Below are 22,408 nucleotides of genomic sequence, written 5' to 3' on the forward strand. Positions count from 1 at the left end.
GAAACAAGACGTTCTACGATTATTACCTTGAAAAAATGATTCTAGCGAATAGAATTAATGTCGATCCAGAAGAATTGGTAGATTTATTAATTGATGGTATCCCGGACATACGGTTGAGGGATCAAGCACGTATGAACTGCTATAAGAGTGTTGAAGAATTGTTACGAGCATTTAAGAAAATTGCATTGGAAGAAAACACTAGTTTTGATCGGAAGAGAGCAACAACGTCAAGGCATTCAACGCGAGATGGAATAGTAGCAACGTCAAGACAGTCAACACGAGATGAAATAACTGCAACGTCAAGGCAGTCAATACGCGATGAAATAACCAATAAAGAATTTCGATGTTATAATTGCAACACGACAGGGCATTTAAAGAAGAATTGCCCAAAGCCGCTGCGAACGTGGGGATCGTGCTATCGTTGTGGAAGTACTCAACATCGGGCAAATAATTGTTTTTTGAATGCAGTGTCAGATACGCGTACAAAATTCGTTAAAAATAGCCTTTATTTTCTTTCTAGAAATTTCGTCAGAAAAAAGCAAATGAGGCGCGGTTTTTGTATCGTCGAAATCTGTCCAACATGGAGAAATTTCGTGTTTCAAGGAGTAGATGAATTCGATTGAGGAAGAAGGTAAATAAAAATTGTTTAGACACAATTGAGCCTGACAAATCGTGATCGTTTATTGGCTGTATCGATTCGAATTAGGGTAAAAAGCCTTGCGGCATAAAAAACCCCTTACAAAAATATGTGTTCGTTAATGATTCTACAGTGAAAATGTGTACGAGTATGTGTACGTTGTGTTGATTGCTTATTGAATGAGGAGAACAAGGTCTCGCTCAATGTTGTTCGATTGGAGGAGAACAGGGTCTCGCTCAATGTGGTTCGATTTGAGGAGAACAGGGTCTCGCTCAGCGTTGTTCGATTCGCGTGATAATTCACGTTGCGTGAGATTATTCACGATGATCGATTCGAGGAGTGTAGGACTCACTCGAATCATGTATGATTTAACCACCCTACCGTGGCCTGTTCGAGGAGTGTAGGACTCACCCGAACAGTGTGTAATGTACGATTTAACCACCCTACCGTGGCCCATTCGAGGAGTGTAGGACTTCCCGAACAGTGTGCGATGTATGATTTAACCACCCTACCGTGGCCCATTCGAGGAGTGTAGGACTCCCCGAACAGTGTGCGATGTATGATTTAACCACCCTACCGTGGCCCATTCGAGGAGTGTAGGACTCCCCGAACAGTGTGCGATGTATGATTTAACCACCCTACCGTGGCCCATTCGAGGAGTGCAGGGTCTCGCTCGAATGGTGTTGTGAATGATTTCCGAACCACCCTGCATTGGTTATGCTACGTTGCGTTATGCGGAACTTTCGAACTCACGATTGACTTTTTCGACTCTCGATCCGAACCGTGCAAGCTTCAACGTTCGACTGTCTTTTTGTTGTACGAAGAATCGCCTAAATACCCTCGTGTTTCCGAAGGTAACGGTTAGGAAAAATTCTATGCTTTCGTTCGTTAAAATTGTTTAAAGAGAGAGGTACAGCTGTTAGCTGATTTATGACACGCACGTGTTTACAGTAAGACTAGTTCGGTTAGGATTTGAGAGACAAAAGGGTCCTCGGTGACCCGTATTTCGAGGTATGAACGGTTCACGGCGGTCCGCGCGCCGAACCACTTGAACCCTGTTGTAAATTCTTTAATCGCGACAAAGTCTTCGGTTCGCGGCCGAACAGTTTTCATGCTCGAACACGCACCTCCTCGATCCTTTATTTAGTTCAGTTCAGTTTGCCTTTCACACAGAGCATTTCGTTTAATCTTCAATTAATTAATTTATTCATTTGTTAAAAGTATTTTTCTGTTTAACTTTGGTTTTCTCAATTCAATTTTTAACATTAACCTTCGTATACCCGCGCATTGGTCTGTCAGACCGACGATTTACTTTTGCCTTATTTTTTTTTTAACAAAAGACGCTAGCGCTTCGAGCTCACTGCTAGCTGCATGATTCATTGCCAACTTCAATTCAGTGCGGCACGATCGTTCGTGCATACAACACGTATACTCGTTCACGACACCGATCGGTCTTTTAGACCGACGCGGGTATAGGTGTCACAATTTTTGGTAAGTAATATTTTGAGTACCTCCTATAATTATATATTAATTTTTGTTATTATTGGGTTTACATTATATACTATATTTATAATTTGTTTATAGGTACATTATATAACCTCAAAATGGACGAGAAACATATAAGAAGGCTTTCGGAAGAGGATGACTCTGATTCCAATTATGAGGATGAAAACGACAGTGACTTTGAGGATCATATTGAAGTGCAGCAAGAAAGTAGTGATACAGAGCAAGAAGATAATTCTGAGAGTGAGGAGGAGTTACAACAAACTTCTAATAATTACTACCTTGGCAAAGATAGCCAAACAAAATGGAATAAAAATGCTCCGTCAATAACAGTAAGAAGACGTGCTAAGAATATTGTAACTCACAAGGGACATCACCAAGGTGTCACATGCGGATTTTAATGAAATTGACATATGTTGTAGCTTTTTAAAAATCATTTGACACGTATTTTTTTATATCTGCGGACATCCATGTTGAGGGGGTGAAAATAGCCCTCAAAGTCGGGGGTTAAAAACACATTTTCTTTAATATCTCGGAAACTAGAGGGAGTAGGAAGGTAAATTTTTTTTTTAAATTGTATAGTTTTTAGTCAGGAATTTAGTTAGTGTCAAAAATTTCGGGAGAAATTATTTATTTAAATAATATATTAAAAAAATGCACTTTTTTTTCAATTTTTCATCATAAATGCAGTTCGATTTTTTTGCAGCTTTGTATACTAAAAATATGAATCAAAATAGGGGATACGTGTTTTTGAAATTTTTTGTTTATTACAATTTAACAATAATTATTACATATACAATTTTCTCTTACTTTTTACGGAGAAATAATTTGAGATTTGTTTTCGAAGAGGGTCAGCCCTTTTTATGCGATAATCTGTTACGTTTTTAACAATTAGACAATATCAGATGTTTATTGTGCCATCGGTAGCCAGGGAAGGTCTAACGGGCAGGTATAAATCCGCTGCGGTACCAGTCGTTGCTTTACGGAACATAGGTTTCTATGGCCAATGAAACTCTTTACGAAAATTATTTCAAAATATACTGTTGCAGGAAAGTGGATATGAATAAGTATATGGTAATTGTATTATTGTTTCCCTTTTTGAACATTTGTAAAATTTATTTTTTATAAGTATGGATGTTAATCCCATTAATGTTATAAACATTTTAATGAAAATATTTAACTCTAATAAGTAGGAAGTACACATAAATCGAAACAAAGTTAAACTGGCACAAAGCATAACAGATGCAATCGACATGTATAAAGAATGCGCATACACGGATATAGAAATGCAACAAGAGGTTATATTTAATGACTTGACGTATGCCTAATTCTTGCCTATTTTTGCGAATTAAGAGGAAATGGAACAACCTTTTATTTAAAAACCCGCCAATATGTTTTTGATCCGTGTGAACCAGAAACTACTGTTTTGCTTCTTGATTCATGGAAAAGATATAGCAAGAAGAAGTTATGACGATCAATCCCTAGGTAAGAAACAGTGTAAAAAACAGGAAATATTAAAAATAGCAAAAAATACCCTACCGTTTGTTCAACCATTTAATTTTCGAAGTTGAAAAAATTTTATTCATAAAATTTCTAATCCTTTAGTTTTATTGAATTTAGATACAAATTTATTCACAAAAGACAATGTAATAAAAATTGGTTTTTGTAATAAAAGTTGAATGCTTGCTTCTGAAGATTATGCTATATAGTGTGCACAATAATAAAATTCAATAAAGAAATTCATTATTAAAAGTCAAATAAATAAACTTATATCTTCAGCTAAAAGTTTTATTGACCATAGAAACCTATGTTCCGTAAAGTGACGACTGGCACCGCAGCGGATTTATACCTGCCCGTTAGACCCTCCCTGACTACCGATGGCACAATAAACATCTGATATTGTCTAATTGTTAAAAACGTAACAGATTATCGCATAAAAAGGGCTGACCCTCTTCGAAAACAAATCTCAAATTATTTCTCCGTAAAAAGTAGGAGAAAATTGTATATGTAATAATTATTGCTAAATTGTAATAAACAAAAAATTTCAAAAACACGTATCCCCTATTTTGATCCATATTTTTAGTATACTGAGGTGAAGGGTGAATGAATCGTAGTCCGATTAACAATAACGAGAACTTTATTGATCGTAATGCGCGTGGTGTTCGATGATCGAAAAGTGACTGTTCGAGTCGAAGTCGGTAATTCGAATGACCTTTTTCGTTGCCTCTTGAGCCTACCCCCGCAAGCACGGGGAAAAACTCAAGAGGAGAAATCCCGTAAACACACGACAACGGAACATCATCTGGTCGGCGAAAGTTTTATTGTCTCCGGTACCTGGACATTTCCCAGGCCCCGAAACATCGACTTTGTAGCGGCGAAAAAATCAACGCTGCACGCTACAGCACCTCCTTACCAGTAAAAACGCTCGATGTAGCTACACATAAAATACTGGTAACAGAAAAGGGGAAACGATCGCATACACTACTTACAATTACAGCGATGCGGATTCACTAATAAACCTAAAATTATAATTATTTAATAACAAAACTAAATAATAATCCTACGCTCTTATCACTATCTGAATCCTACTTGAAGGCGATCAGGGAAACGAACAACTCTCCCTGAACGCGAAACACCACGTTTTCGTTGCGCATTGCTCTCTCTCGTACCCTCGTCAATTTCAGGTACGGGAGGCTCTTCGCAAGAGTGAGACACCCTATCGCGTTCGCTTTGTCGTTGGGTATCGTCCGAAAGAATAAACGCAGGTTTCAAACGGTCTACTGAAACTCTAACGCTTGATCCATTGATCTTAATTACAAAATTTTTGTCGCCACGCTGCTCCACTTCATACGGTCCATCGTACGGAGGTTGCAATGGACTGCGGACTGCATCGTGACGAAGAAAAACATGAGATGCCGACGAAAGTTCTTTAAAGACGAAAGATTTTCGAATACCGTGACGTACCATCTTGCTCGGTTTGATACTATCAACGCGTTCCTTTAATTTCTTAACGAATTCTGAATTGGCTTCGCGGTCAGAACGTAAAAAGAATTCCGCTGGTAAACGAATTCCTGTACCATAGACCAATTCAGCTGCGTTAGCGTTCAAATCCTCTTTTATCGCAGTTCGTATCCCTAATAAAACAAGAGGTAACGAATCAACCCAGTTATCGGTGTCGTGACATTTAAGCGCGGCTTTTAACTGTCGATGTAGTCTTTCAACTAAGCCATTTGCCTGGGGATGATAAGCGGTCGTTCTAATGTGATCTGAACCTAACAATTTACACAGCTCTTTAAATAATTCGGACTCGAATTGGCGTCCTTGATCCGTTGTAATTTTCAAAGGTACACCGAAACGAGCAATCCAATTCGAAAGAAACGCGGTCGCGACGGTCGATGCTTCCATATCAGGAATCGGTATTACTTCTGGCCAACGCGAAAAACGATCGATACACGTTAAACAATATTTATATCCGCGTGCATATGGCATCGTAATAAGATCGAGATGCACATGTTCGAAACGACCCGCTAAATTGTCGAAAGATTTAATCGGCGCAGAAACGTGACGATTAACTTTACAACGCTGGCACGGAATACAATGTTGTGTCCAATTTCTACAATCCTTATTGACTGAAGGCCATACAAATCGTGCAGTTACAAGTTTCTGCGTAGCGCGTATACCTGGATGCGACAAACAATGTAAAGCGTTAAATACATTGCGCCGTAACGGTTTCGGAATGTATGGTCGTACACAGTCCTTCGAAACGTCACAGAATAAGTGCACGTCGAAATCAGGAAAATGGACCTTTTTCAAATTTAACGCACCGGAATCTGAACTAAGAATATCACTTAATTCATTATCTTCCTTTTGCGCAATTTCCAATGTTCGGTAATCGATTGATTTTGAAATTGCATCAACGCGGGACAAAGCGTCAGCTACGGTATTGTCAAAACCCTTAATATAGCGGATATCGGTCGTAAATTGGCTAATATAATCAAGATGACGGAACTGACGCGGTGAACATTTATCTAAATTTTGATTGAAAGCATAAACTAACGGTTTGTGGTCTGTAAAAATTGTAAAATCGCGACCCTCGACTGCATAACGGAAACGTTTAACCGCACTGTATATCGCCAGTAATTCGCGGTCGTACGCACTATATTTTCGCTGCGACGGAGTTAATGCTTTTGTGAAAAAACTTAAGGGCTGCCAAACATTGTCCACACGCTGCTGCAAAGCCGCGCCTAGAGCATAATCAGATGCATCGACGACAATACTTAACGGCGCGTTCGATACGGGATGAGCTAACAAAGTCGCGTTCGCGAGAGCTTGCTTAGCGTCATCGAACGATTTTTGTACGTCAACCGTCCAGGTAACGGGCGCACTACCTTTTTTCGAACCTTTTAATAAATCGTTTAAAGGCTGCAAAATTTTAGCGGCTCCAGGTATGAAACGACGGTAGAAGTTAATCATACCTAAAAACCGGCGTAATTGCTTTATGTCGGTGGGGGGCGCAAAATTTACAATTGCCTCGACGCGTTCGCCTAACGGTTTCACACCGTTTTCGTTAACCGTATATCCTAAAAATGTTATCTCGGAAACCCCAAAAATACACTTAGCAGGATTAATCACTACGCCGTAACTATCAAGTCGTTTGAACAAAATATTCAAATGCTCGTAATGCTGCTCTTCATTTTCGGACGCGATTAGAAAATCATCAATGAACGCGTATACGAAATCCAATCCGCGTGTGATTTCGTCGACGAAACGTTGACACGTCTGAGCAGCGTTACGCAATCCGAACATAGTGTTCAGAGCCTCGAATAAACCGAAAGGTGTCGTAATCGCGGTCTTTTCGATGTCTTCCGGAGCGACCGGAATTTGATGGTACGCACGCACGAGATCAATTTTGGAAAAAACCTTTTTACCGTACAGTTGTTGTCCAAAATCTTCGATGTGCGGCGGCGAATACCTGTCGGGTATTGTTCGGGCGTTGAGGGCACGGTAATCACCGCACGGTCGGAGAGTGCCATCCTTCTTCGGGACGACGTGCAGAGGCGAGGCCCATGGACTTTTCGATGGTCGTATTACGCCTTGTTCGATCATTAAATCGAATTCGGCCTTTACCTGTCGAAAACGGTCCGGGGCGAGTCGGCGGGGTTTGCTGAAGACGGGCGGTCCTGGCGTTGTTTTGATATGATGGCGAACTGCGTGTTTTGCTACCTGCTTCCCAAAAACAGGTGGTCGAGTAAGATCTGGATATTTCGCCAAAAGCTGGTGATATGGAGATTCACCGATGACGGTCTTCACTGAGGCGACGTCGATGTTGACCGCGTAACCTGTCGTCGATAACGATGTCACTGTGTCGATTAAGCGTTTGTTACGCGGATCCACTAACAACCCATAATGGCTTAAAAAGTCCATTCCTATTATGGGTGTGCTCACATCAGCCACTATGAAACGCCACTTGAAACTTCGACGGAGGGAGAGGTTCAATTCCACCGCGATTGTACCGTATGTGGCGATGCGCGTACCGTTAGCCGCGAAAAGTTCATATGTGCACTTCTTCGCGGGTCCACGTAAACGTTCCCGAGGGTACACGCACAAATCGGCACCAGTATCGACTAAAAATGAAATTTTCGTGCTCCGATCTTGCACGAAAATGCGGCGGGAGGTTGAACCATCGGCGAGTGCCGCGTTCACGGACGGCTCTTTTCGTTTCCCGCACTCCAAGTACACGGCGATCGGCATTTCTTCGCCCGTTTCTGGTATTCATTGTGGTACCAGCACCAAACCGGATTTTCGTTTCCGCGTTCCGCGGAGGACTCGCGGCTGCGGGATCGGTAGCGTCTTCTGTTACGCGAAGGTGATCGTCTCCTGTTCCGTGTCAACGCATTGATATGCAGTTTTAGCTGCTTAATTTGCCCCTGTAACGCACTGATTTCGTCCTGCTTGGATGTTTGGGCAATATGTCCACGCTCCGGTCGAATTTCATGTATACGGTCTGCCATTTCCGTCAGCACGGCAATTGTTTTGTCCGTCGTTGCGGCGAGAACCCTCTGCATATTCGCTGGAAGCCGACTCTTCCACAGAGTAACTAAAAAGTCGTCGGGGATCGACGGCGTCGCCAGTTTTCTAAGATCGCGGAAAAACTGCGAAGGGGTGCGGTCACCAATCTCTTCGCTCTCGAGGAGTTTACGAACTCGCGAACTGTCCGATTCCGATAGCCGTCGCATTAATTCCTGCTTCAGGAATTCGTACATCCCAGTCGCAGGCGGATCCAACACAATATCCTCGACCTGTTCCACATATTGTTCACCAAGGTTTGCAATTGTTATGTTAAATTTTGTCTCGTCTTTGGAAATACGTGCAGACGTGAATTGCGCTTCCAAAAGACGGAACCACAGCGCAATTTTGTGTGGCCAAAATTGCGGAATTCGCAAATTCTGTTGGCTCACCAGACCGACACTGTCACTTTCACAAGAGTTGCTAGACACACCGGGTCCGGAAGCTTCGTTAATCGGGCTCGACATTTTCACTGGCACTGATGTCCGTAAAAGAAAGAAATATCGTTGTTTTTCGCACTCGCGTTCACCTCCTTTTCCCGATCACGTCGGGGTCACCAATTTGAGGTGAAGGGTGAATGAATCGTAGTCCGATTAACAATAACGAGAACTTTATTGATCGTAATGCGCGTGGTGTTCGATGATCGAAAAGTGACTGTTCGAGTCGAAGTCGGTAATTCGAATGACCTTTTTTGTTGCCTCTTGAGCCTACCCCCGCAAGCACGGGGAAAAACTCAAGAGGAGAAATCCCGTAAACACACGACAACGGAACATCATCTGGTCGGCGAAAGTTTTATTGTCTCCGGTACCTGGACATTTCCCAGGCCCCGAAACATCGACTTTGTAGCGGCGAAAAAATCAACGCTGCACGCTACAATACAAAGCTGCAAAAAAATCCAACTGCATTTAGGGTGAAGAATTGAAAAAAAAAGTGCATTTTTTTAATATATTATTTAAATAAATAATTTCTCCCGAAATTTTTGACACTAACTAAATTCCTGACTAAAAACTACACAATTTAAAAAAAAATTTACCTTCCTACTCCCTCTAGTTTCCGAGATATTAAAGAAAATGTGTTTTTAACCCCCAACTTTGAGGGCTATTTTCACCCCCTCAACATGGATGTCCGCAGATATAAAAAAATACGTATCAAATGATTTTTAAAAAGCTACAACATATGTCAATTTCATTAAAATCCGCGTGTGACATCTTGGTGATGTCCCTTGTCAGTTACCAGGCGTAAAAGGCGAAGCTAAAAATTTGAAAGAACCAGGTGACATATGGAACTTATTTTTTTCAGAAAATGTAATAAACTCGATTACAAAGTACACCAACCAACAAATAAAACGTATATTACCTCAGTTTGAAAGAGAAAGAGACTGCACACCGACTGATGAAATTGAAATTCGAGCTTTTCTAGGACTTTTATATTTTGCTGGTGTTAGAAGAAACAGCCGTTTGAATGCCAAAGATTTATTCAAGACTGATGGCTCTTCTCCAGAGATCTTTCGTTTGACTATGAGTTGGAACCGTTTTTACTTACTTTTACGTTGTCTAAGGTTTGATGATAAAGATTCCCGAGACGCACGAGCTTCTATAGATAAACTGGCTCCGATTCGTGACTTGTTTGAGGAGATTGTAGCGTCATTCAAAAAATATTACAGTCCATCACAGTTTGTCACAATCGACGAAAAGTTGGAAGCGTTTAGAAGTCACTGCAGTTTTAGGCAATACATTCCATCTAAACCTAATAAGTATGGTATAAAGATCTACGCTTTGACAGATGCTAAACACTTTTACACGCTAAAGATGGAAGTATATGTTGGAAAGCAGCCTGATGGACCTTATTCGGTGGATAATTCCTCCAAGGCTTTGGTTTTACGTTTTAGTGATATTATTCGTAATAGCGGTCGCAATATCACATGTGATAATTTTTTTACAAGTATTCCTTTGATCGACATTCTGCAGCGAGAATACAGATTGACCGTCATCGGAACTATTAGAAAAAATAAAAAAGAACTGCCTAAGCAATTCATCGAGTCTAGAGGCCGTGAGGAAAAATCAAGCTTATTTGGACACCGAAGCAATTGCACTCTAGTTTCCTATATACCAAAGAAAAACAAGAATGTTCTACTAGTGTCTAGTATGCATGATGATGCAAAAATTAATGAAGAAACTGGAAAACCAGACATTATTATGGACTACAATGCAACTAAGGGAGGCGTTGATACGGTGGATAAAATGTGTGAAACCTACAATGTCGCAAGAGGTGCAAACAGATGGCCCATGGTGGTATTTTACAGCCTAATGAATGTAACAGGAATAAATTCGTACATAATATATGTGCAAAACAATAACAACAAAAAAATAAAGCGTAGGTCTTTTGTGGAAGCTTTATCTTATGATTTCATAAATGCACATTTGAGGAGACGTGCTGTGAACAGTTGTCTACCAAGACTGATACGGCAAAGGCTTGCTGAAATTTGCAAATTAGATGGTCCCGAATCTACTGTGACAACAAATAATAACAAAATAGGTCGTTGTTATTATTGCAACGCCAAAAAAAAATCGCAAGACTCGCTACAACTGCGTTTCTTGTAAAAAATATTTTTGTATGGAACATGCTATTATGATATGCTCCGACTGCTATGTTGAGCAATGTTAAGTACTTTAGTTTGTTTTTTTTATTATTTTACGAATTGTTCTTTAAGATTTCAGAGTTTTTTTTAATTTGATATGATAAAAAATATATTTTTGTTCAAATTTTCGTAGTTCATAAGAATATTGTTTCTTACCAATGGCTGTAATAAAAGACTGTTATTAGCTAATAAAAGTAAATATTATCTATAAAATTTTGTTTGATATGTTTTAACATACTCTCAACTAATAGTAAATTTAATTTTATGATGACACGTTACTAAAAACATGCTAAAATGGACTTAGGAATCTCGGTCTCACAGACCGTACGCGAGTATACGTGTTACACTTTTTACGCGGGTATACGAAGGTTAAAAGAAAGATTTGAACAATTTCAAGTATCGTTATTCATCGGGTATACGACACGAAATTTTGGCGCAGTCGGTAGGACACGTCGTTGGTGCAAGAATATAGAAACTTTATTTAAAGTGTTCTTTGCCAGTGGATTTTTTATCCTGACGGAAAATAATAGTGTCAATCCCGAGAGTCTGCGGATCAAAAGTGTCCATCACGTAAAGGAAGTTAACGAATTGGACAATCCAAAGATTACTTCAGTAGCAGACGGCAGGTACATTTTCGAATTTTGTTGCTTGATAATCGCCTTATTATTCAGTAGCATATTACAATGTCTTTGCCAACCACTTCAGATAACCACTCGGATCAAACCGATTTTCCTGTACAATTTCTCTGTAATTTAATTCCGAAAGAATTCACCGGAAATAGATTCGAGCTCGGACAATTTATAGCTAATTGCAATAATGCGAATGAATTAGCCTCAGAAAGACAGAAAATACCCTTATTATATTTTATTCTTTCGAGAATTTCCGGTAATGCGAAAAAACAATTAGCACTCCAAAATTTTGAAAATTGGTCACAATTAAAAGAACGACTTAAAAGATTATATCAGGACAAAAAACACTATTGTCAAATAATGGTAGAACTAAATAATTGTAAACAACTATCTTTTGAGAGTATCAGCAATTTTTATCAAAGATTATTAACATTATCGTCAAGAGCAATTAATGCAATTCAACAATACTGACTGATCCTTTAGAAATTCCAGGAAAGAAAAAATCTGTAGAAGAGATAACTTTAAATCGTTCTGTTTATCACAGTCAACCACAAATTTCTCAGATGCTCAGGTGGAAGGATTTTGATAATTTAAATTCCGCGTATTCTGCCGCAATTGCGGAAGAAAGAGCTTTGAATATTCATAGATTCACTAGGCAAAGATCTTGTAATATTTGCGGACGAACAAATCATGATACAACTCAGTGTAGATTAAAATCGTCAATTCCTGATCGTCACAGAACCGTTCATAATATTCAAGTTTCAAGTCAGAATAATTTCCGAAACTCGCGTCAACAACAAATTACTAATGACTCGCAACGATCTCATACACACAATCGATTTCAACAACAGAATCAAGTAAATTCAAATTCAAGTTCCAATTCTCCTAAAATTTGTAATTATTGTAAAAGACAGGGCCATTTAATTAATGAATGTAGAAAAAGACAATATAATAATAGTCGAATGGAACAAATTGCAACTCAAGGTACTTCTAGGGTAGAGAATGTCGCGGTTCATTTAAACTCTGAGGAGTCCCCAGCGACGGACACCACGTTGGAGGACCGAATAGCTCAATTAACGGTGTTCGAGAGTTAAATATATCAATTCTAAATAACAATCTTGATTTTATTGAAGCTACCTCACAGTATTCGAAAAACGCGGATAAATCATTCAAATTTCTTGTAGATACAGGCGCAAATGTTTCCCTTATTAAAGCGTGTAAATTAGATCCGGATACCTCTTTTAATTCAAAGGATAAATTAATATTGCACGGTCTTAGCCCAAATATCCCTGTAGAAACAGTAGGAAGTTGTCTAATTCCAATACAATTTCAAGATTGCATCATTGACATCAAATTCTACATCCTAAATCAAGCAACAAACGTCCCATTTGACGGCTTATTAGGAAAAGATTTTCTGCAACAAGAAAGTGCAACAATCAACTATCAGTCTCGCACATTAGCACTTAAATTCTTGTCAATTCCAATTCAACTCAGTCCTCAAAAATCCGAAAAGTCAGAGACAAACTTAATTAATCTTAAGGCGCGAACTGAGACTCTTATCGAAATCATAATCAAAAACCCTGAAATACGGGAAGGCATTATTCCAGAATTAGAATTACCAAAAGGAATTTATATATCTAAAGCTATAACTAAGGTAAAGGAAAATAGTAAAGCCTTTGCAACTATTTTAAATACGCGATTAGTAGACCAAATAAAATAATTTTTAGAAAAAAAATACGCCGACTTCGAAATGCACTAAAAAGTATAAAATAATTTCTATTTCCTAATGAAGTAATTTCTATTTCATTCAATCATACAATTACGTAACAGATATGAATGAAACCTATTTACTCGTTAGGTATTATATTAAATACATTTCAACCTTTTCGGAGGCGGCGCAAAATTAAAAGATTATTTTGAATATGTTATTTAATCTTGCGTCGCCTCCGAAAAGGTTGAAATGTATTTATTATAATACCTAACGAGTAAATAGGTTTCATTCATATCTGTTACGTAATTGTATGATTGAATGAAATAGAAATTACTTCATTAGGAAATAGAAATTATTTTATACTTTTTAGTGCATTTCGAAGTCGGCGTATTTTTTTTCTAAAAATTATTTTATTTCACGCTTTTTAGTGGAATGGGGAGAATTGTATAGGATACTGTGAGACATTTCTTACGTAACAATACCAAAGAATAGGATTTTGCAATAACAATAGTTATTATACATGTATACTGATTTTCGGCCGACAAGACGTGTTTGTAGAAACAGTAGAAAATCGGCGACTGCATGTTGACTCATACACCACCAGAGACACGAAGGCATACGCAGAATTCAATACATTAGTAACAATAGTTTTTCGCTAATATCTCGAAAACAAAAGCTTTCCGTCAATTATGCAAGAGGAAAAAGATGTCCAGAACCACGCCCCTAACAACATATTCGAAGGACATTAAAATCGTTCGAAGTTGATTTCAAAAGGTTGTAAACGTGGTTTTGTTTATTTAGATACGCCCGGAGACGGGCGTTGTTTCTACGAATTTTGTCGTTATATTTTCTGTGAATTCTGTCTGGTTTAAAGCCCAGCTTGGGCTTCTCAGTAAGAATAAACGTGCTTTAATCTATGAATGATTTAAATGGAGGGTTCGGGCCTCCAGGTACTGGATAGCGGAGTGGTCTGACTGGTCGTTAAAGAAAGTTAGAAAACTCATTCATTTAGAGTTAACATAAGACAATATATATATATATTCTGCAAATCCAACACATACGTACATACATGTATATTTAACAATAAGTTTCGTTCAATCTAGTGACTTTCAATGAGTCGGCGCTCGAAGATGCGAAAGGAATGTAAATGCTTTATGTGAAATTTCGATTAGTTATTTACATATACATATTTAAATTGGTGGTTGGAGTCGATGCCAACGAAACCCCGAGTACAACACCTCGCGATTATCCACCGACAGTGATATTAGTCACTCCCCAGTTATACCTAACGAACTTTTCAACTCTTTGTTTTACCGTGCGTGAGTCGTCCAGTTTTGTGTGTGCGTGGTTATATTAAGTGTTAAAATTAAATTTAGTTAAGAACAATCGAGTTCAGCTCATTCAAGGAACCCTCGCCAGACCATTCCCAAACAGTATACAATATAACGACATATTTCATTTGCCAGACGATGTTTTAACTACCACTAATGCTATAGAACATGAAATCAGTTTAACCGATCCGACTGCTATTTATACTAAATCTTATAGATATCCGGAAGTTCATAAGTCTGAAGTAAATAAACAAATTGACAAAATGCTCAAACAAGGAATAATACGACCCTCAGTTTCCCCATGGTCAGTTCCTTTGTGGATTGTACCCAAAAAATTAGATTCTTCGGGCGAACGAAAGTGGAGAATCGTGATAGATTATAGGCGTTTAAACGAAGTAACGGTCGGTGACGCTTTTCCATTACCTAACATTGATGACATTCTAGATCAGGTAGGCCATTCAAAATATTTTACAACTCTAGATTTAGCCTCCGGATTCCATCAGATTCCGATGAGAGATTCCGACAAACGAAAAACAGCTTTTTCAACGCCATCAGGGCATTATGAATTTACAAGAATGCCATTTGGTCTTAAAAATGCACCGGCAACGTTTCAAAGATTGATGAATACAATTTTAACAGGTTTACAAGGGCTCCAATGTTTCATTTATATTGATGATTTTGTAATTTGCGCATCCTCAATTCAGAAGCATTCTTTAAAATTAAAAGCAATTTTTGATCGCCTCAGGGAAAACAACCTTAAACTACAACCTGATAAATGCGAGTTTATGCGTCAAGAAGTAGCATATTTAGGCCATGTGATATCAGATAAAGGTGTGCGTCCAAATCCAGATAAAGTTAACGCTATTTCCAAATTTCCAGTGCCAAAAAATCAAAAAGATATCAAAGTCTTCTTAGGACTTGTTGGTTATTATAGGAAGCAATGATAGCAAAGCCATTAACCGTTTTATTGCAAAAAGATATCCCTTTCACTTGGACCACTGAACACTCTAATTCTTTTGACGAATTTCGACGGATATTAACTACACAACCGATCCTTCAATATCCTGATTTCAATAGAAAATTTCTTCTTACTACTGACGCCTCTAATTACGCGATAGGTTCTGTTTTAAGTCAAGGTACAATCGGGAAGGACCTCCCTGTCGCATATGCTTCTCGTACTTTAAATAAAAGTGAGCAAAAAACACTATAGTACTTATAGTACTACGGAAAAAGAACTTCTCGCTATCGTTTGGAGCGTTAAACATTTTAGACCTTACCTGTACGGCAGGCAGTTTACTATCATAACCGATCATAAACCTTTAACCTGGTTGTTCAATTGCAAAGACCCAGGTAGTCGGTTAATACGCTGGCGACTAAAATTAGAGGAATATAATTATAAAATAGTTTACAAGGCAGGGAAGCTCAACTCAAACGCTGATGCACTTTCTCGTTATCCAGTAATAAACATAGTTCAAAAAACACATTCTTTTGAAAACTTTATAGAATTCCATTATAAAAATCTAAATATCCCAAAAATAAAATCTATTCCTTGCGATAAATTTAAATACTTCCCAAACGCATTATTCTATTCGAAAGATTTACATGACAATAATTTATTTTCGGAAACATTACGAAATCTATATGACATGTCCAAAATCAAAGAACCTGATGATTTGCATTCGCTCATTAAACATGTTCGGGACTCTCAGATAACATACCTTTGTGTTTGTAAGCCATTTCATTTTGATAAATTGGAATATAAAGATATATTTTATTCATTACAAACTCTATATAAACATTTGCAAGAAACCAATTATACCGGGAACCTTTATGTCCATGACGTCACAATTAATAATAAAAATATAAAGAAAGACATGTTCGGAGAAATCTTGTATTATATCTCTAAGGACACAAATATCACACCTATTATTTTAAATGTTGAACGAATTACCCCCAAGTCACAGGACGAAATCACGAAAATCTTACAAGAAAATCACGACTCTAAATTAGCAGGCCATACCGGTTTCCTTAGAACGTATAGAAGAATTAAAGAATATTATAAATGGGATACCATGAAAAAAGATATAAAGAATTATACATATAAAGAAATATCCACCTTGTCAGGTCAACAAAACTAACTTTAGTCCCTCGAAATCTCCGATGGAAATTACAAGTACCTCTAATAAACCGTTTGAAAGACTTGCACTCGATATTGTCGGTCCATTACCCCAGACCATAAATAACAACCGTTACATACTCACCATGCAGGACGATCTTACTAAGTTTTCTTATGCTGTATCCATACAAAATCATGAAGCGCGAACCATTGCTACGGAATTTTCAAAATTTATAACTCTATTTGGAATCCCTAAAACAATACTCACTGATCAAGGAACTGATTTCACATCGCAGTTATTGAAAGAACTTACTAAATTATTCAACACCAAACATCTATTATCTTCTCCTTATCACCCCCAAACAAATGGAGCTTTAGAAAGGTCACATTTAACTTTAAAAGACTACTTAAAACATTATATTAATGATAGACAGACAGACTGGGATGAATTTATAATTTTTGCAATGCTAGCCTATAACACTCATGTACACAAATCAACTGGTTTCACTCCATATGAAACACTTTTTGGAAATAAAGCATATCTACCTAGTAAAATAACACAAGAACCGACATTAAGTTATTCTTACGATGATTATATAGTTAATTTAAAACAAAAGTTAAATTATACGCAAAAAATAGCAAAAGATAATTTAGTACAGGCCAAAATCAAATCAAAAACTTATTATTGTAGGATAAAAATGAAATTAGATGGATTGTGTTAAAAAGGAAAAGATTTAATAAAAGAATATAGTATATAACGTAATAAGGAGTATCCGCGGGATTACCGAACGAGAGCCGATGCTACACGATCTTTCTATGACGCCGTCGTAGTACGCAATCTACGCTTTTCCCGCGAAGAAACAAACAAATGCCGATCGCGGTTCTCATGGCAACATGGGTGCATGCAGAACGCGCGCAGCCGAACGTACATCGGTAACGCTGCACACTGGGTGTCCAAATAATTCGGCACCACACTCGGCCATCCTGATAAACACCATCTGTCCTCAGATGTTGTCGCTGCAATCGGAGTCGTAATCTTCCAAGGCAGTATTCCAGGATTTCATGTAATCAGCGGCAGAGGAAGTCACGTTTGGACCTGTTGTTTCGTAGCACCCTTTTAATTCGATATGGCCCCAAAAATCGGTGTAGGAATTTCGAACCAGGTGTAAACTGAGTGCGTTTTATCGCAACGAAATCGTCGACATTGTACTGCTTGGCCTCGACGCGGCGTTTGTTGAAGTTTTTCCGATTTTCTTCTTGTAATTTCAAAATTTCCTTTTTGGCGCGTTCGGCTAATATACAGTTTATACAATTGCGGTCAATCTTTTCAACTTTTGCTCTCATTCCCTCAAACCAATAGTCTCTTTTCACTAATTGTTCAGTCTTTAGTACAGCGAAGTGACCCTGTTCGTGTGCTCGTCGGATTATTTGAAACTGTAACGCTTTTGGAACTACTATAAATACGTCGTCATCAAGCTCTCTATACAATAAATCATTTCTTAATACAAAATTATCTACGCCTTTTTCCTTAACCCTATTAATAATCGCCAATACGTGCGGATCCTCTCGTTGGGCTTTTCTTAATTTAGCTAACAGTCCGTCCTCGTCTTCTTCAATTAGCATGATCGAAGGTAACGGGCTTCTACTTAATGCATCAACGTGAAGCATGCTTTTTCCTGGCCGATGTTCTATAGTATACGAAAATTCTTCGAGAAGAAGCGCCCATCTAGCGACACGCACGCATAGGTCCTTTTTATTTACAGTCATTGTAAACGCCTTACAGTCAGTTACAATCTTGAACAGAACACCGAGTAGATATATTCTAAATTTTCGCAACGCTTTGATGATTGCAAGGACTTCTAATTCGTAACTACAATACTTTTGTTCCGCCGGTGACGTCACACCGCTTGCATAGTATACCGGGTGCATCGCACAGTCTACGCTATCGCGCTGCATCAGGATCGCACCGTATCCTACGCTACACGCATCCGTGTGCAACTCCGTTTCGGCATTCGTTCTATACAGACGTAAAACAGGTTTATCACTTAAAATGGACTTTAGTTGTTCGAAAGCGTTTCGCTCTTCGCAATCAAATTTAAAAACAGCATCTTTTTTTAATAGATTATACATCGGGCGTGCAATAATCGAATAACCTTTTATAAACTTTCTGAAATAACTCGTGAGGTCTAAGAAACTTTGTATCGCTTTAACGTTTGTAGGTTTTGTAAATTTGGCAACAGCATTGATTTTATCATCGGATGGCTGAACGGTTCCATTCTCGATACAGTAACCGAGATACTCTATTTTGGTTTCTAGAAACCTACACTTCTTCCAATTAATTTTTAACCCATATTGACTGGCTGTGTGTAAAACCAAACAAATATTTTTTAAGGCGTCTTCTACATTGTCTGCTGGTAAAATTAAATCATCTATATAAATAAGAAGAATTTTAGCTGCTATTAAATCTTTAAACACTGCGTTAATAAATTTTTGGAAAACTGCAGGCGAGTTGCATAATCCAAAGGGCATGCGACAAAACTCGTAATGGCCATTCGGAACTATAAATGCTGTAAACTTTCTACTTTCCTGATTAACTTTGACATGGAAAAACCCGTTTTTTAAATCTAATTTGCTGAAAGTTTTCGCGCCTTGCAAAGCATCTATCTGATCCTCTATCAGTGGTAGTGGGAAACGTATTTTTAAAATTTTCTTATTCAACTGCCTGTGGTCTACACACAATCTACCAGTACCATCTTTCTTTCTCACTAATACCACGGGACTAGCGTAATCTGAATACGACGGTTGTATTATGTCCTTGTCCAGCCATTCTTTGATTTGATCGTCTACTTCTTCTTTATCGCGGGGCGATAGTCGCCTGGGCCTCTGATATACCGGCTGTTCATCTGTCAAAATTAAATTCATTTCGATACCTGTCTCACGTGTCTTTCGCGGTTCATAGCTCTCTATCGCGTCTTTAACTTGTTGTCGATACTCCGGTCTTTCAACATGATTCAAGTTAACTTCGTCTGTTTTCTGCACAACATCGATTTGAAATATTTCGGGCAAATTACTATCTACTCCTTTCGGCTCTTCGGCTTTACAAATTGAAATATTCCCGTTGTTACCAACGCAATTAACGAATTAATTTCATTTTAAAAAATTTCATTTCATTTCATTAAAATCGTTTTGTTTAAAAGTTAAAATCGTTTGTTTAATAATTAAAATCTTTTCGTTTGAAATTCTTGAATCGGACGGCTGAACCGATTGGAGGGGGGAGCGTGAACGCGACGGTAAGAGTCGAGAACGGTAGTCTTGATAAGGACGCCGAGCGGTGAGGAGCAGGTATCGAAGAATGGGAAGGTCGGATACGACCGATCCGAGTCGCTCGTGTTTACCTACTTTTCTTTTCGTATCTATTTGATTTTACGTTATTGTAGACGGTCCCTGGCTGCTTGGACTCGTATGGAAAATTAATTTTTTATTTTTATTAATTTTTGGTACTCGGTTCTCGTGCACCTAACTCTGATGCGTAACCATTGGATCCTGGCTGATTGATCTAATGGCACGCAGTTATGTTTTGAGGTGAACCTCGCAACTGGTGCCCTGCGAGGTCGAGAACCTGAGTAAACTCGATGGCAAGAGTTATGGTTTTGTAGCGCGGTATCAGTTAATTTTTCAGAATAATATCCTTTTTATTTTGACATTGGTGTGAGTGCGACTCGGAACGGTTGTATTAGTGGCCCATTCATTCGAATTGGAAATCCAGTGCTGTAAACATACTTTATATAAGTTACGAATAAATTTCTTAATTACATTCAATAAAATGTTGTGACGGATCGGTGGGGGGGAAAACCCGAAGGGGGTTCCCTGGAGTGGGGGCAGTTAGGGAAAACGGCCCTCCACGCACCGATGCTCACACCCACGGACGATTTCTTTAATGGGGCGCCAGTGCTAATGCACTCGTCCGTAGTAATCGCCCTTCCGGCTGCTCTGTCGGGAGCGGGAATCAGAGGGGGTCAGAAAAAAACTAGTAAAAGACCCGCGAGTTCGTATCCAATAGAAAGTGCTTTTATTCGGGCCTCCAAGTAGGCCACGTAAGCAAAACAGAAAAAATGAATTCGCGTGGGCCCCACGCGTTACAAGCAACGGTCGAGGAAAAGGGGTCGACTCGCCAGTTGCGAGGGAGGCTTTCGCGGCGCGGGGGCTCACGGTACGCGCGAGTACAGAAAATGTAGAAATACAAAAAGAACGCTGAGGTATTCGCCCGCAGGGAGCACGCCCTCTCAGGGGTCGTGGACAGCAAGGGGACGTTGGTCCTAAATACCCAAATACAGCGAAACGAAAAAGAACTAGATTAGAGGGGACGGTGTCGTGTAAACCGTCCGCGGCCTCTAGGGTCCTCGTCACTGGGGCCAGGGGTCCTATCGCCCTCGCCCACGCGCAAATGAATAGCAATAAAAAGGGTACGGAGATGACTCCTACCTTTTTGCGCTGGTGTACTCCAAAAATTCCACACAGGGGCAGCGGCGACACACACTCCGCGCAGGCACACCATACAAGAAAAAAAACACAAGGTAGAAAAACGGAACGCACTACAAATTAACAGAAAAAGAGACGGAACAAAACTGGGCGCAACGCGCAAAAGAAAAAAAAAACAGAGAACGATTCGGGCTGAAGCGGGGCTTTTGGCGAAAACGGAGACTTTTAGTCGCGGCGGCTCGCTAGCTTCTCCTGCTCGAGATCTTCTTCCCCGGTTCGCGGAATTCCCCCACCCCGAGGATTTCGGCGTCGAGAATGGGCCATTCCGTGGTGACATCTAGTGGCCAGGTCCTGGGGCCCTCTCGAGGTGGCAGTTGGGGGTGGCTTGTCCCCAGGCCTGGCGTTCCCCGGTGGCGGCTGCCGGTCGCTCCCGCGGAGGGTGACGGGGTGGCACCGCGACCGGACAGCCGGGGTCTTCTTTGGTGGACCCATCCCGCGCATCCGTCACTCAGAGAGAGGTTCCTCCGCGACCGGGGACGACGACGGCTCCTTCGGTGGTGGTTGGAGGCAGCAAAAAAAAGGGGGGAAAAGGGTGGCGTCCGATATAATAAAATAAAAAAAGAAAAACACACACGCTCGCTCATTCATACTTGCCCCAGCGGCGAGGGGGTCCGCTTGGGCGGAGGAGTGGGGCTGGCAATTCGGGAGGATCCTCGTAACGAGGCATAACCAAAAAAAGAAGGTAATCAACCAAATGAAAATATGCCTCGTTACAATGTGTTTTGCCATTGCTCTCCTGATCCCTGTCCCTTGCGCCCGTGGGTCGATCGTAACCACCCGTCTTTAACATGCATTTCCACACCGCTCAAGAAATCAACTCCGATTAAAAGACCGTGTCTCATAAGTGTGTCCGACACTACGTGAAGTCTAATAGGATACTCGCATCCATCCACTCTTATAACGCTTTTAAATTCGCCTAACGTCTTCTTTTGATCCGAACCGATACCATTAAAACATACAATCTTACCTAATTTTGGAGCACCTATCCGAACATATTCATCTGCGCGAATCAGGTTCAAGTCACTTCCTGTATCAATTAACGCAACAATCTTATGCTCCGCTAATTCCACTTCCTTACAAGATTTCTTTTCGACAGTTCGCGTAATGTTACATATTTCTTTCGCTGCACTTTTCACTGTACACTTATTTGCAATGTGACCGAACTGGTTACACTTAAAACACTTTGCACCTTTTGACTTCGAAGGACAGTTTGCCGACTGATGTGCCTGCGATCCGCA

General features: G+C 39.6%; 1 long non-coding RNA gene across 2 annotated transcripts; it reads left to right on the plus strand.

Annotated features, from left to right (window-relative positions):
• Positions 1-1,928: 1,928 nt before the first annotated feature.
• Positions 1,929-9,642, plus strand: LOC143265159 (uncharacterized). 2 transcript variants are annotated; one of them, XR_013039359.1, is made up of 3 exons: positions 1,929-2,128; positions 2,222-2,472; positions 9,506-9,642. It is a non-coding gene; the product is annotated as an uncharacterized LOC143265159 (long non-coding RNA). The 2 variants fall into 2 exon arrangements; XR_013039358.1 differs by lacking the exon at positions 9,506-9,642 and having other exon boundaries at positions 2,222-2,621.
• Positions 9,643-22,408: the final 12,766 nt, after the last annotated feature.

The sequence above is a fragment of the Megachile rotundata genome, chromosome 9 (assembly GCF_050947335.1).
Source record: "Megachile rotundata isolate GNS110a chromosome 9, iyMegRotu1, whole genome shotgun sequence".
NCBI classification, from domain to species: domain Eukaryota; kingdom Metazoa; phylum Arthropoda; class Insecta; order Hymenoptera; family Megachilidae; genus Megachile; species Megachile rotundata.